We start from the raw sequence: 12,771 nt of genomic DNA, 5'->3' as shown, positions 1-12,771 counted from the left end.
TAACTATATTACATTGCTAATGTCTTAAAAATATTGAGTCACTTAAAATGTCTTTCACAATGGAAAGTGAACAGCGCTGTCTTACCTCTTTATTTGAAGTATACTGATTGAGCTACCTTCATAAAATTGCAAAATTTTGACCTGAAGTAATGTCTTTTCTATTGGTATCCTTAATGGAGATCGCAGACCATTCCAGTTTCACTTTTTCTGAGAGGTTTGATAACTGCTAAGCAGCTAAGTATTATATTTAAGTGTAAAAAAGATAATATCTTTTAGAATTAAATTATAAAATGTTTGCGCCAGTCGTATAGTCCTGCAGAGGTTCAGCTCGCTTAAATTTCTGCAGTTTGAAGAATAGTTCTTAGTCTTGAAGAAACTGGCTGGAAGCGGCTGTGGATGGTGCTAAGCTTCCCCGAGCACCGCTTCTCCAGCCATACAGCATCCACCGCCCCACTCTCTCTCTGTCTCACACACTGCCAACACAACTTGAACAAACAGAAAGATAAGTATCAGCAAGTACCGGAGATCAACCTATGTATATAAGTTTCAGGCGCGCGCACACGTGAATCGCACCTTTTCGAAATATTTTGATTTTTAATAACCTACTTATCACTAAAGATATCTCTCTCTGAAATCTGGAGTGATGCGCATGCGCAAGATGTAAATGATGTCTACCGCACGATTGCCTGCATTCCCTGTCTAATCCCAGAAGCCTCGTTTTCATGATGACATAATGCACAAGAAATTTCACGCCGAAAGCACAGATGTAGACCAATGTGTTCGTGAGCGGTCTCTGTCCTGAGAGACCGCTTACCTCTGTCAGTTGTCGCTATTTGGCGAAAGATGTTGACATATTGGTTTCTGATACTTGCTTCTGCTTTATTGACTTTTTATGTAAGTGCGTTAAGACGGGTGTCGCGTACGCGGAAAGTTTAGTGTGTGCGCATGCGCTCTGGAATAGCTGGAATACCGGAAGCCTGGAACACCCATATACACCATCCACATAGAAAAATCAGAGAGATCATTTTTTCACTGCTGCATGAAAATGCGGAAAATAGTCACATCTCAAACGCATTTTCAGACAAGAGTGAACCACTGCAAAAGATGTTGATATATCACTAGTTCAAGTTCATCTTTTGGAAAGTTGGAGTCGCTATACAAAGTTTAATACAATTTAAACAATTTAAGAACTCGTTGCTAATGTAAATCTTGTGGGACTGCTGAAAATTTATGAACTTGTCTTTCTCGAAATATTACCTCACTTTTTTTGCCTCAAATATGTATAACTCGCTCAGTTTAGAAACTGGAAGAACAGACCTGAAGTCAAAAGAAAGGTATAAACCTTTAAATTTAAAATTTATAAACTATGAACTATCTCTTGTTTTTCATGTGACTCGTTTTGTGGTCACGCGCCACAGATAGCCATTGCGTTTTTCAACGTTTAGATTGTACTTATGTAATACAACTGTGGCACTGAGCTATTTTTGTAACCTTTCAGCACCGCCATTTTAAGCCAAAAGAGGAATTATTTGCTTAAAATCCTATATTATTGAATTTTTAAATTTTTTTCCGGTTTCGAGGTATCATTATCTAATATTCTGTAACATGAGCATAAAATGAATGAATGAAGAAAGAAATAGTTTAGTTTCCAGATGTGAACTGACAGGAAAATGGAACTTTTGTAATTAAATAAGGAATCACCCGTCCATCTCCAAGCGAGCGCACGCGTGAACACACACATACAAGCTCATATACACACATGGACACACACACACACACATGAACACACACAGATGTGCGCACAAGCACGTATGCAGACAAACACAGAGAAAAGGATAAGAGATGGATTAGAGAGAACAGAAGTGCGCTCTGTATTCGAGCTGTTCTGCCACGTAACACAATTATTGTCTAGACAGAAAACTTATTTAGTATACCCCCTAGGGTGAAAACATTACTGGCTTCACCAATTACCAATCCCGTCGTTCAGAATATTTCATCTTCTCGCTTATACAAACAATCTTTCATTCGTGCGTCTTTTCCGAAAAAGGAAAACTCTACGAGTTTTTAAAAGGTTACTCGTACCTCGGTAAAAGCAATTACAGAAACATTGCCAGCGGCGTACACACAGGAAGTAACGTGACCAGCAAAAGATTTCTGTTTCAGAACTAAACAAACAAACAAACAAACAACAAACAAACAAACAAACAAAAACGATGTACATTTTAAATCATAACTTATGCAATGAAACCTGTTTTAATATTTTATTTAAAAATTAGCATCATTGAGCTCAGAAGTCACGTGTTTCATCTTTTGTAACACGGAGACGTGACAAGAGTAGAGTAGCGTCCCCTTAAGTTCCCATATGAGTTGTCTATGCTTTTTGTAGGACTGTATATTGAAAGTAATGGCCTCCCTTAGGGGCTGAATGTAGGAGTTGAACGTCTTCCCGTGCGGGCCAGTCCACAGACAACTCGCTATCTTCGCGGTTGCGAAAGAAATGGGGGTGAGGGGTTAAAAACGCCGGAAGAAGAATTATAGTCCACGCCGTACCCTTGACACAGTGAAACACATTCACTACCTACAAGCGATCACAATAAAGGGAAAGACTCAAAACATATTTTTTAACTACTGAGAAAAAAAGTTGCTGACCAGGCAACGATTTGAATTTCTGCTGAGTAAGCCTTTTTTTAAAAAAAAATTGCAACAGCGTAAATCGTTGGAAAATCGTCGTTTTTTTTTTTTTTTTTAGATATCCATAAACTGAGTCGGGCTCACTCTCACTCGAGGCGACGGAATGTCTAGGAGAAGGAGAAAAAAATTGTCCGCTCTCCCGTCGACCGTGCTTTTGCTTACCGGGAGGATGTCTATAGAAATCAATCATCTCCCCCCGAGGGAGGACGATCTAGAAAGTGTGTAACGTGATGCCGCGAACGAACAATGCACCAACGGGCCGGAAGAACATTGCCTCATATCTTCAATAAGTAATGAAGGCCATACCAATGCTATAACAACTTTTAAAGAGTTTGTTGTTTAAGAAAAAAAATTAGTTATCGTATGTCAGTTTTCATCTAATCACGTAATGCGTTGGAAACTTGTTTCCCCTTCCATTATCTTTTCTTGATTTTTCCCCTCGCTCTGTGTGTGTATTTTTATTTAACTTTGATGACTCGCATTGAACGCTTTCTTCAGCTCTTTAAGACTTAAAAAAAGATCATCCTGTAATATAACTGAGATTATTGGCACTTATCAATCATGGCTCACACTAACTGGTAATATCCAACGTTCATCAATGTCAAGCACTAGAGTATGAGCACTCTATGAATATTCATGATGGTTAGTAAGCAAATACTATCGATGGACTTTAAATATTTGATGACTACGCAGCCCATAATTCCTAACAGGTCCTTCGAGTAAAGAAAGTGTCAGAACCAGCATAGACAAACAGCGATACAGCCTTGCGATGCCTGTTGGTCTGTAATATGTCCGCACGGCATCACCGGTTATGACGATAGCTTTTAGCGCCCTCTAGCGTTATTCTCGAACGCGGCCGCAGGTCGGTTTTCAATCCTGACATCGTATTCGGCTCCCGATCTCGAAATGGGAAGACAAAATGAGTGACTGTGCGAAGTACGGTTGTCACACTCGCAGGACACCAGGAAAGCATACTTGTAACAGTCAAGCGGCGCAAATACGGGTCAGGTTTGTCCACGTGACACTGCATGACACTCTGTCGAAGGCTGTCCTTCAAAGTACCTTTGAGTGGACGGGTCGCCCTGTGCAAGACCTGCTTGCTATCACCCAAAATCTCTGTCAGCTGCCGCACCTGTCCACGATGACGGGTACCAGTCAATATATAAACGAACGTATTCTGTGAGTGACCAAGATCTCTTCATGGTCAGACCTTCCAAAATGTAAAACTAGATTAAATGAAGTGTAGGTGTGTATGGGATTAGATACGAACGCGGGTAGGGGAGTAAGACATGACGTCAACGGTATTGTCAATGCTCAATTATCGGATAATTTGCATAAAATGAGCAAAAACTGAGACATGATTAATTATAAATCATAATCACCAAATAAGTTATCTTGTCTACAAAAAATTAGACTTTAAAAAAATAAAAATGGATTATAAGGCCAGCAAGGATGTTCTGGAGCATCAATACGTTTTCATAGATATCAGGGTATAATAAATCTCGAGAGCTGATTAACATTTTATATTAATGCAGAATACCCAGATTATTTCATATGGGCATTTAAAAATAAAATATATTTACTACAGAGTTAAGTTTCCCTGATGCTTCTAGAAAAGGGAGAAGTTGAATAATAATGCATATGTTATAACCGTTGAAAATCTTCAATAAGAGTTACATGTTAGTTAATCAGTGTTTTCCGTTACCGTGAAATTATTGCTTAACCTTAACCTGAGCTAACAGGACTGGGAGAAATGTAGACCTGCTGGGTCCCCGAGGAAAGGTTCAGGCGCACAGCGTGGCTGTACAAGAAACATTGGCAAGAAACTCATCTATCGTCGAGGCCGCGCGGGGTTCGCGGCTTCCATCATATATGCCAAGCAGGCAAGAGATAGGAGCGACAAGGGACCCACACATCCGATCTGTAGAAATATTTTTCTGTCGTCGTTAAGCCGTTTCTTCATGCCTGGCTCTGACTTTGCCAATAGATGGCGCCTTCTCCCTATCGGAGGTTTGATTAAAACAAAAACACCGGAACACACAAGAAATAGAACACTTTTCTCTGAGTCGAGTGCTCAGAATTGTAAAGAGATAAAAAGGTCACTCAGAAACGTTGGATTTTACTTAGGAAGGATTTGCACTGATCAGATTTCAAGGATGTGTTCTTGAATTTTTGTTTACATCGAAGAGGAAGCGCGGATTTTTCTAGGAGCACTAGTCACTTAAATAGCAAAATCAATCAACCAATCACTATACACCTTTCTTTAACTCTCCTTACACGCCACGCGGATTCAAAATATGCTAGAAGTACAATCATCTACTATCCTCCGCTGCATTCAAATTTCTTTCTCCAGATGGCAACTTTACGTCACTTCCTTTATATTCTGTTCTTTCTGTTACCAACGGTCCTGTATGCAAACACCCAAAGAAAAGGGTGGAGAACTTTTGTTTTGCCAAGGGCCATCTGGATGTTGATAACATCATTTGCGAACCTTACAAAATAACTTAAAAAGTATCCAACTATATCTGGTCAAGCCGTAGTTTCGTATCTTAACACCTCCAGGCCACTGTCTGTCCTCTGAGTCACCGCCATAAAGACGGGCCGCAGGAGTCGCCTGCTCCAATGTCTGAATGACCGTCTTGGCATGGTCTGCGCAAGCGCATAAAGCCAAAGTTCATTACCGCTCTGTATGTCATCTGTACAATAAAACAAGCTGTGAACCACAATTCACACGCTTATGGAGATCAGCTTTCACCTGGCAGCGAAGAGACTAGACAGCGCTTCTTTACTTCCTTCCATTGTCTTCCCTTCCAGCCAGACCTAATCCCCATACGCATGGGTATAGTTGTTCATATCTTGTTTTATTGAGCAGACAATATACTAGTTAAATTCTGTTTGTGTCTCATTCTCATTAACGCTCATTTAGTCCTTGTTCAGAACCTTTACTGCCAGTGAAACCTCATCGCCATACGAATGTGAATTCCGCCCCAGACATCGGGGCACGCGAGAATGTCTACCAGGGCCAGACCAAAATTTTTATTTAATGACTTCGCGGACCTTATGAGGACGTACCCTACCCCTGACCTATTCACTTTTATACCCCAGGACAACCAAGAATAAAAGAACAATGTTTACTTTCGGGACCTAATTTTATACTATCAGAATCATGTATCCTGCTTTGGTTAAAAACCATTTTATCAGGAGGTAATTCTATTTTGAAGAACTTATGTTTAAGACTAATAAGTCATCCAAGAATTCAATTTTTCCTGACTTTTGTTCTACAATAGCTTCACTCACAAGTCTGTTTCTCCACTCATTACATCCAATTTCTTGCGGTCAAGGTCAAGAGTTAAAAAAAAACAAGAAAACCTGTGGCCATGGTGGAAGTTGTATATCTTCTAGTCTCTAAGCTGAAGCGGCAATCAACACTTTGCCAGTTTCCATTGTTTAAAGAAGAGGGGTAAAGGCTAAAGTGATGACGTGCTAGCTTGCTGGTCTCCCCTGATTTGTCTACATCCTGCCCGCCCTGACAGCAGATCGATGGGCTGCGCAGCTTCCGGTCTCCAGTTAGCCATGAAACGCCACTTGCACCCAGAGAAGGTTAAACAGGATGGACGAGAAATATAATGACATTTTCAAAATGAAGTTAGCCTCGCCAGGACATGAGGAGTCGAGAACGGAGGAAAAAAAAACATTGGCCTCTCACAGCGCCACACTGCAACCTGGTAAAGCAGAAGGGAGAGGGGTGGGTTGATGGATGGGTTGGTCACTCGGCAAAGCTTGTAGATATTGTGATGTCCGTGAAGCATGAGTGTGCACATGTGCTTCGCGCGACTTTGTGTGGACATGCATGTGTGTGTGTGTGCTTGTTTGCTCTCTCTGTTTTTTTTTTTTTTTTATTCTTTTTGTTTTGTCTTTTAGTGTCCATTTCTCTCTTTATCGTTTTGTTTTTTGTTCGGTCTTCTTTTTCCTGTGAAAAACTGTTAGGTCTACCTATCTTTAGGTAATTTTAACACGGATAACAGTACTCACTAAACCAGAGTACTCACTAATTACTCTAAGTTCTAATGTTCATGTTTGTTTGGCAACCTAAAAATTGGCCCAAATAACACAAAGCTGTGACAGTTCATGTTATCAATAAAAACTTCACTGGTTACATGCACCCTGACCCCTTGCAGACAATAGTTCATTCACACTCCTACCCCAGCGCCCCCTGACGTCCGCAGTGATCAGTAACAGGGTGACCGTAACAATGAAACCGTTTGTGATGCTGGACCTAAGATCCTGCCCACACTCTCAAAGAGATGTTTGTAAACAGGATACGGGCTTAAACAGCAGGATATCGTCATTGTGATGTCATTGATCGTCCGCTAGGTGGCGCCTGCTCCAAGGTCCAGCCTCTTTACTGCAGACCAGCAAAACAAATACTTAGGTTCTTGCAGATCACTGCCCAAAGTGTAGCGAGAATCGACCATTGCTGTTAAAGCCTCCAGGCCTATAATTGTCTCAGACGGTTATTTTTTTTTAACCAGTTATCCGTGAAGTGATGATATAGATTTGTTTTACCTTCTTCCAGACTGCTGTGCATGCTGCATTTGCAGAAGGAGAGATGGTATAAAATAAGAAAGAATAACTCTTCATTTCTCCCCCAAGGCAATGCGGGGAAGCTCGATATGTGAAAGCACAAAACGATATGTTTTGGTTTTAAAATAAATGAGTAGGAATTTAAAGAACATTCTATTTTAAAAATCTGCATCAAAAGTAAATCGTGGATATAAAATTTATTTATGTATTTATTTATTTTCTTAATAAACGGGAGATAGTGAAATATTTCTCTTTCAAAGCTTACTCCCTTGTCTTCAGTCCATTGGCTTGTTGAAGACTTTGATCAGTCTATCGAAGTAATTAAGAACGATGTTTTACTTTGACGACTATAGCAGGACAAGAAGAATTCTTCTGGAATGTGCTCTTAAAAGCTTTCTCCATGACTTCCCGTTTAGTTGACCTTTTTTGTATTGAAGGCTTGCGAAAAGCAACGCTTACAGTGACTTTAAAGCCACGTGACAGAACATTTCCACGTGGGCGTTCGTCACTTCGAGGGCAGCTCACACCCACACCTTCCCTCCGACAGAAACACCCACACACTAAGACTCTCTGAAAAGTTGAGAACTTTTTTTCTCGATCACATCCTGCACAAGAAATACAATTAAAATGAACTGTTTTCCACTCTACTGATTTTTTTTTTTTTTTGGAATTAAAGACTAAACGCCGTTTCAAAGTTTGACATATTGGCCCACAGATTAAAAGCAATGTAAGTTTGCCTATATATTCTCGACCGAAAAGTATAGGTTGCAAATGATTTCTCTCTGGTCTAAGGAGGAATTATGACCTTTGGAACTCGAGCATGTAGGCGCTAGCTGTTGAATACATATCTGAGAACCGTCGATCGTTCACGCTTTAGCAATAGATTTTTCTCTGTCGATCCTGTGTAGAACGGAGCTAGCGGTCTGGGAGAAATGTCGAGGAATTTTCCATGGCTGAAGTTTGTTTACTTCTTTCAACCGCCGAAGTAATCTTAGCTTATGTCGCAACGCCTTTCTTGAGCGTCAGCAGAACACAGAAATGTTTTTTGACTGGCGGTTCGTCGAAGAGCTAATGTGCCAAGTGCTTGGGAAGATGTCCTCAGACAAGAATCCTCATCGCAGCCTTAAAATGGCGGGCGTGACACTTGCTCGGGTAAGAGCCTGACTCCTGCCACCTTCTGCTTTACAGCCATTTAGGTTCCCGTGAAGATTTTTTCTTCTTTGGTATGAACGACCAATATAACCCAGACACATCTTTTACCAGGCTCCTTTCCTAAACACTGGTAAACCTATGAGAAGTGTTGGAATAAAGCGCCATCAAATGTCGCAACTTTTTTAACATTCCTCCTTCTCTTCCTACTCTTATTCTTTTTTCCTGTTTTGTTCTTCATCTTCCTCTCTATCATTTTGGCCTTATTAGTTCTTTTGTTTATTTGATTAATTTTACTGCAAACTTTATGGGCTTTGGCGTCAAAGCTAGGTGATGAAAGCCATTGAGAAGACCACTCCTTCAAATGACACTTTAAAGCCAAGACTTTCAAAATGTACAGGAATTCTAAAACTTGTTATCTCCAAAAGGCGCAAAAACAGAGTTGATCCTCCAATCCTCGCAGTTCAAGGTTTTTCCTTGATTGAAAGAGAACAGGCATGTTCACTTTACTGCGTCATATCAGTTCCCCGAATTCACTGAATTAAAAATTGTTCATGTCCTGTCGATTGCTGCCTCCCATTTAAAACTTTAATCTGTTTTCTTATGCTTTTGGTTACATCGCAATTCGACAGAGATTTGAAAAGTTGAATGTCAGAAAACCGTTGCTTTTCTTTCCTTATTTCCTTTTATCGCAGTTTGCAACAATCTGACAAGAAATCCCTTTCAGTAAACGAATAATATTCAAAAATATTCTTTTCAGGACATTGAGGTGGCGTAAAAAGTAGTTAACATAGTTAAAGTGCTGCAGGCATAAACCACAGGAAATGAGGGAGAAGGTAGAAAGATAAATAAAATAATTGATATGTATAGAGAGAGAGTGTGTGAGAGAGAGACCGGCTGTGTTCTGTTAACAAGTATAAAACTGTAACTAAAACAAGTATTAAAGGCAGGTGGTTCAAGACAAGAAAAGACAGGACAAACGAACATAAAGACAAACACAATGACAGACAAAAAAGAGACAGAGCACGAAAGATGAACAACACACGGGAAGAAATTTCAGAATGTGGAGTAACCTTAAGTATCATATTCACAATTATTCCTTTTGACATCAGAAACTGAAACTACTTGTGTCCGGTGTTACTGTGAGACTGAAAGACAGAACCAATGAGAAGACCTGCTGCCTATTTAATAGGGGAAAGGGAGTTTGCAGGTGGTATGAGCTTCACAGGACTGATGTCTGCCCAGAAACCATGCTCAAGAGGCTGCCATGCAGCAGGAGTCTGAGCTCCATTTATTAAACGGGTCTTCGTCGATGTTTCCTTCGCGCACACATCCATTGCTGAACTCTGTTTCCGATATTCGATGGGAGTAGGGGTCTGTAGTGTTTTGACACTGAGTTCATCTTCTAAATGTCCCCACGTGTTCTGCTAATGTTATCTTGTGGATGCGGTCTCATATCATCAACCCCTTTGATCTCGCTTGTTAGTTCTGTTTTCACATCAACTCCGCCGATGTTGCTGAACCAGACGATATCAATGGTTTGAAATGGTTAATGCACAGGGAAATACCTTTTGCTCACACGAACTTCAAGAGTCTTCATTAGGTCTTTCTGTCCTTTCCAAATGAGCAACACGAATAATTGTCTAGTCTTCTAGTGAAAGGAGATTTATAAGAAGGCAGCAGGAAAATACTATCCTACTGTCCCTGTATCATAGACAGACAGAGTCTTCCTCAATTATATTCTGGCCATCATTCTCATTACTGTTTCCAGACACACTTTTCATTATGAGAAAAAACAAAGGTGGTGTTCTGCTGTGTCATCACACCTGGCCTAAAATTCAGCAATGTCTAGTAAAAAAAAACAATACCGCAAGACATACTTTCCACCTCATTCATTTTATTACCTCCCGAAAGATTGCTCTTAAAAACTTCCCAGTATTTCAGCTGCTTAAAAACAACACACATATAATACCTTCTTTAACTTTAAACAAAAGTGGAAAGTCGGTTAGTGAAAAAAACAAAACAAAAAGAAGATAGCGGTCTGCTCTTTACTTCTTTTTTTTTTTTTTTTTTAGTTTGGGAAGAAAGATAAAGTCGAAAGCAAACTTTAACGAAGAGAAAGTTAAAACCAGACTTAATATGAACTACAGTGGGCTCCAGAAGACACATTGTTGACACTTCGTCCCATCACCTCTCAGACACCTGACCTCACAGGAGTTTTCCCTCGTAAAAAGAAGCGCGAGAGCACAAAAGCGTTTTCACTGTCCTTAAGCTGAGCACAGTACTCTGTTTTTGGTTGTAAAAACATGATGTGCTTGCCCTTTGCATCAGGAAGTTTTGGCTTCCTTAACACAGTTATGTTGAACGTGAAGTAAAAAAAAAAAAAAAAAAACTTGTTTTACATTACTATCAGCTTTTATGGAACTTGAGAGGAGCTTGATTTGGGTTGGTAATGGCATGGAAGGCGGAAGAGAGACAAGACTTTAAATATTGTTTTATTTTTAAATGACATTTTCTTATAAGTTTCAATACTAAAGATCTGGAATTTTTATAAAAATTGGATGTTCTGGGTCCTCCACACCCCACACCCTACTCCGTGAAATTCAAGGGAACGTATGGCATTTCATATTTCCTGAATAAAAATCTCCATAACATTTCTTCTAAGGGCTGAGTTCCCTATCAACAAGACGACTACACCTTTTAAATGGTCGAACTTTACATTTGGTAATAAATGAATTTACGATGAGTTTAATGAAGCTGAGAACATGTTATAAAATTGAAGGGAATGAAGAATGTGAACCTCTTGCACTGGAAGTAAAAGAGGTTTTTTTTAACCTTTATGCAACATATTGTGTCTGAGCATTCTGACTTTACCTCATCAATAATATTGGTTGTGTAGATGTCTCATTTAACTACACAACAAAACACAGGCGGGCACACACACACTTACATGCAGAGACACAGAGAGATAGATGTATACACACTCCTTATAATGGTATATATATATAAAAGCATTTCATCGACCCCATGCACTGACGGAATCTTAGTTATCTTTGTCCTCCTCGTAATTGTCAACGATCGTCATTGCGACCTCGCCTGTGTTGATTGGCACCAACGTCGAACGTTCAGACAGCCAGATATGGGCAGCTTTAAAAAATAATAATAATAATAATTCTGTGGACGGGGAAAGGTCTACGAGGCACAATCGATCTCCGTGCACACTGAAAACCCTTGACGACGGTCTGCCTGCACTGCACCGTCTGATTTCTTATGTACTTCATAAAGGTCAACTTGGTAAATGTCGGTAAGTAAAGGCTACCGTTGCCGTCACGCGCTGATACAACAAGCCCACACGATGTCCACAGAGCATGTCCACGTATGAGTTGTCATTGTGGGACATGCTTCGCTGACTTCACAGCTTTCATACAACAATGTCAAACAGGGAATGTCGCAGTTGTTCATTTGAAGGAAGAAATTGGAAGATTTTGGTGGTCTCTGAGAGAATCATTGTCTAACAATAGGACAAAATTACTCGAATACAGTTTACAAATAAAGGGAGATACTTGTTAGGCTAATCCTTTCGCATAAAAAGTTTCAATTAAAATTACTTTAATAGTTTCCATAAATGATTCTAAAGTTAATCTTGTCAAATATTCATCAAAGATCGAAACTATGAAAAGAAAATGTTATTTTTATCAAAACCTGTAAGATAGTCCGAGCTTTTGTAACAACTAGAAGTTGTGGAGAGTGAAGGCAGCTTTCACACAGCAGACAACTCTGTATTGTACAAAGAAGTGGTCTTGGCATAGGGGCAGAGATGGAAAAGACGATAATGACATTGCATTATATTTTCAACGATGAATGCAGATCCAAATGTTGGTGGGGTGTTTTTTGTTATTTTGTTTTTATTTTTTAAGTGGTTTTTACTTGATGGAAGGTTGAGTGAGGAAGGGTGCATTCAGAGTTGAAAACATTCTCTCGCCCTAGGAGCCCCTTGCAAACATGTGTGCAGCCATGATTGGGCTTCAACGTGTTCGTGAATTCTTTATGAAGCTTCTCCATATTGTTCCTGAAGTGCTCCGGTATTCACCAGTGCAAGAACCAGTTCACTCTTTGCCCAGAGTTTTCCATTTCTGCTGACATTCTTGTACCAGCATGGAGCACCCTCTTACATGCCTTATTGTGCCAGTAATTGCCAATATTTTAATATAACTCTATCAATCTAATTATTCAAATCTGTATCATAGTTCTTTTTATTATTTTTATTAGTAATTATTTTTGTATTATGACATTTCACACTCAGAACACATTTAGAGAAATGCTTTTTAAAAGATTAAAGAAATGGTT

General features: G+C 39.7%; 1 protein-coding gene across 1 annotated transcript in view; it reads left to right on the top strand.

The window, feature by feature from the left end:
• LOC112570489 (neuropeptide prohormone-4-like) overlaps window positions 1–12,771 on the top strand; it is a 50,988-nt gene that overhangs the window by 1,457 nt on the left and 36,760 nt on the right. The gene's annotated exons all lie outside the window — the stretch shown is intronic.

Source organism: Pomacea canaliculata, linkage group LG8, assembly GCF_003073045.1.
Source record: "Pomacea canaliculata isolate SZHN2017 linkage group LG8, ASM307304v1, whole genome shotgun sequence".
Classification (NCBI taxonomy): Eukaryota; Metazoa; Mollusca; class Gastropoda; order Architaenioglossa; family Ampullariidae; genus Pomacea; species Pomacea canaliculata.
The sequence above is the reverse complement of the archived record's forward strand: the minus strand, read 5'-3'. Positions and strand labels throughout refer to the sequence as shown.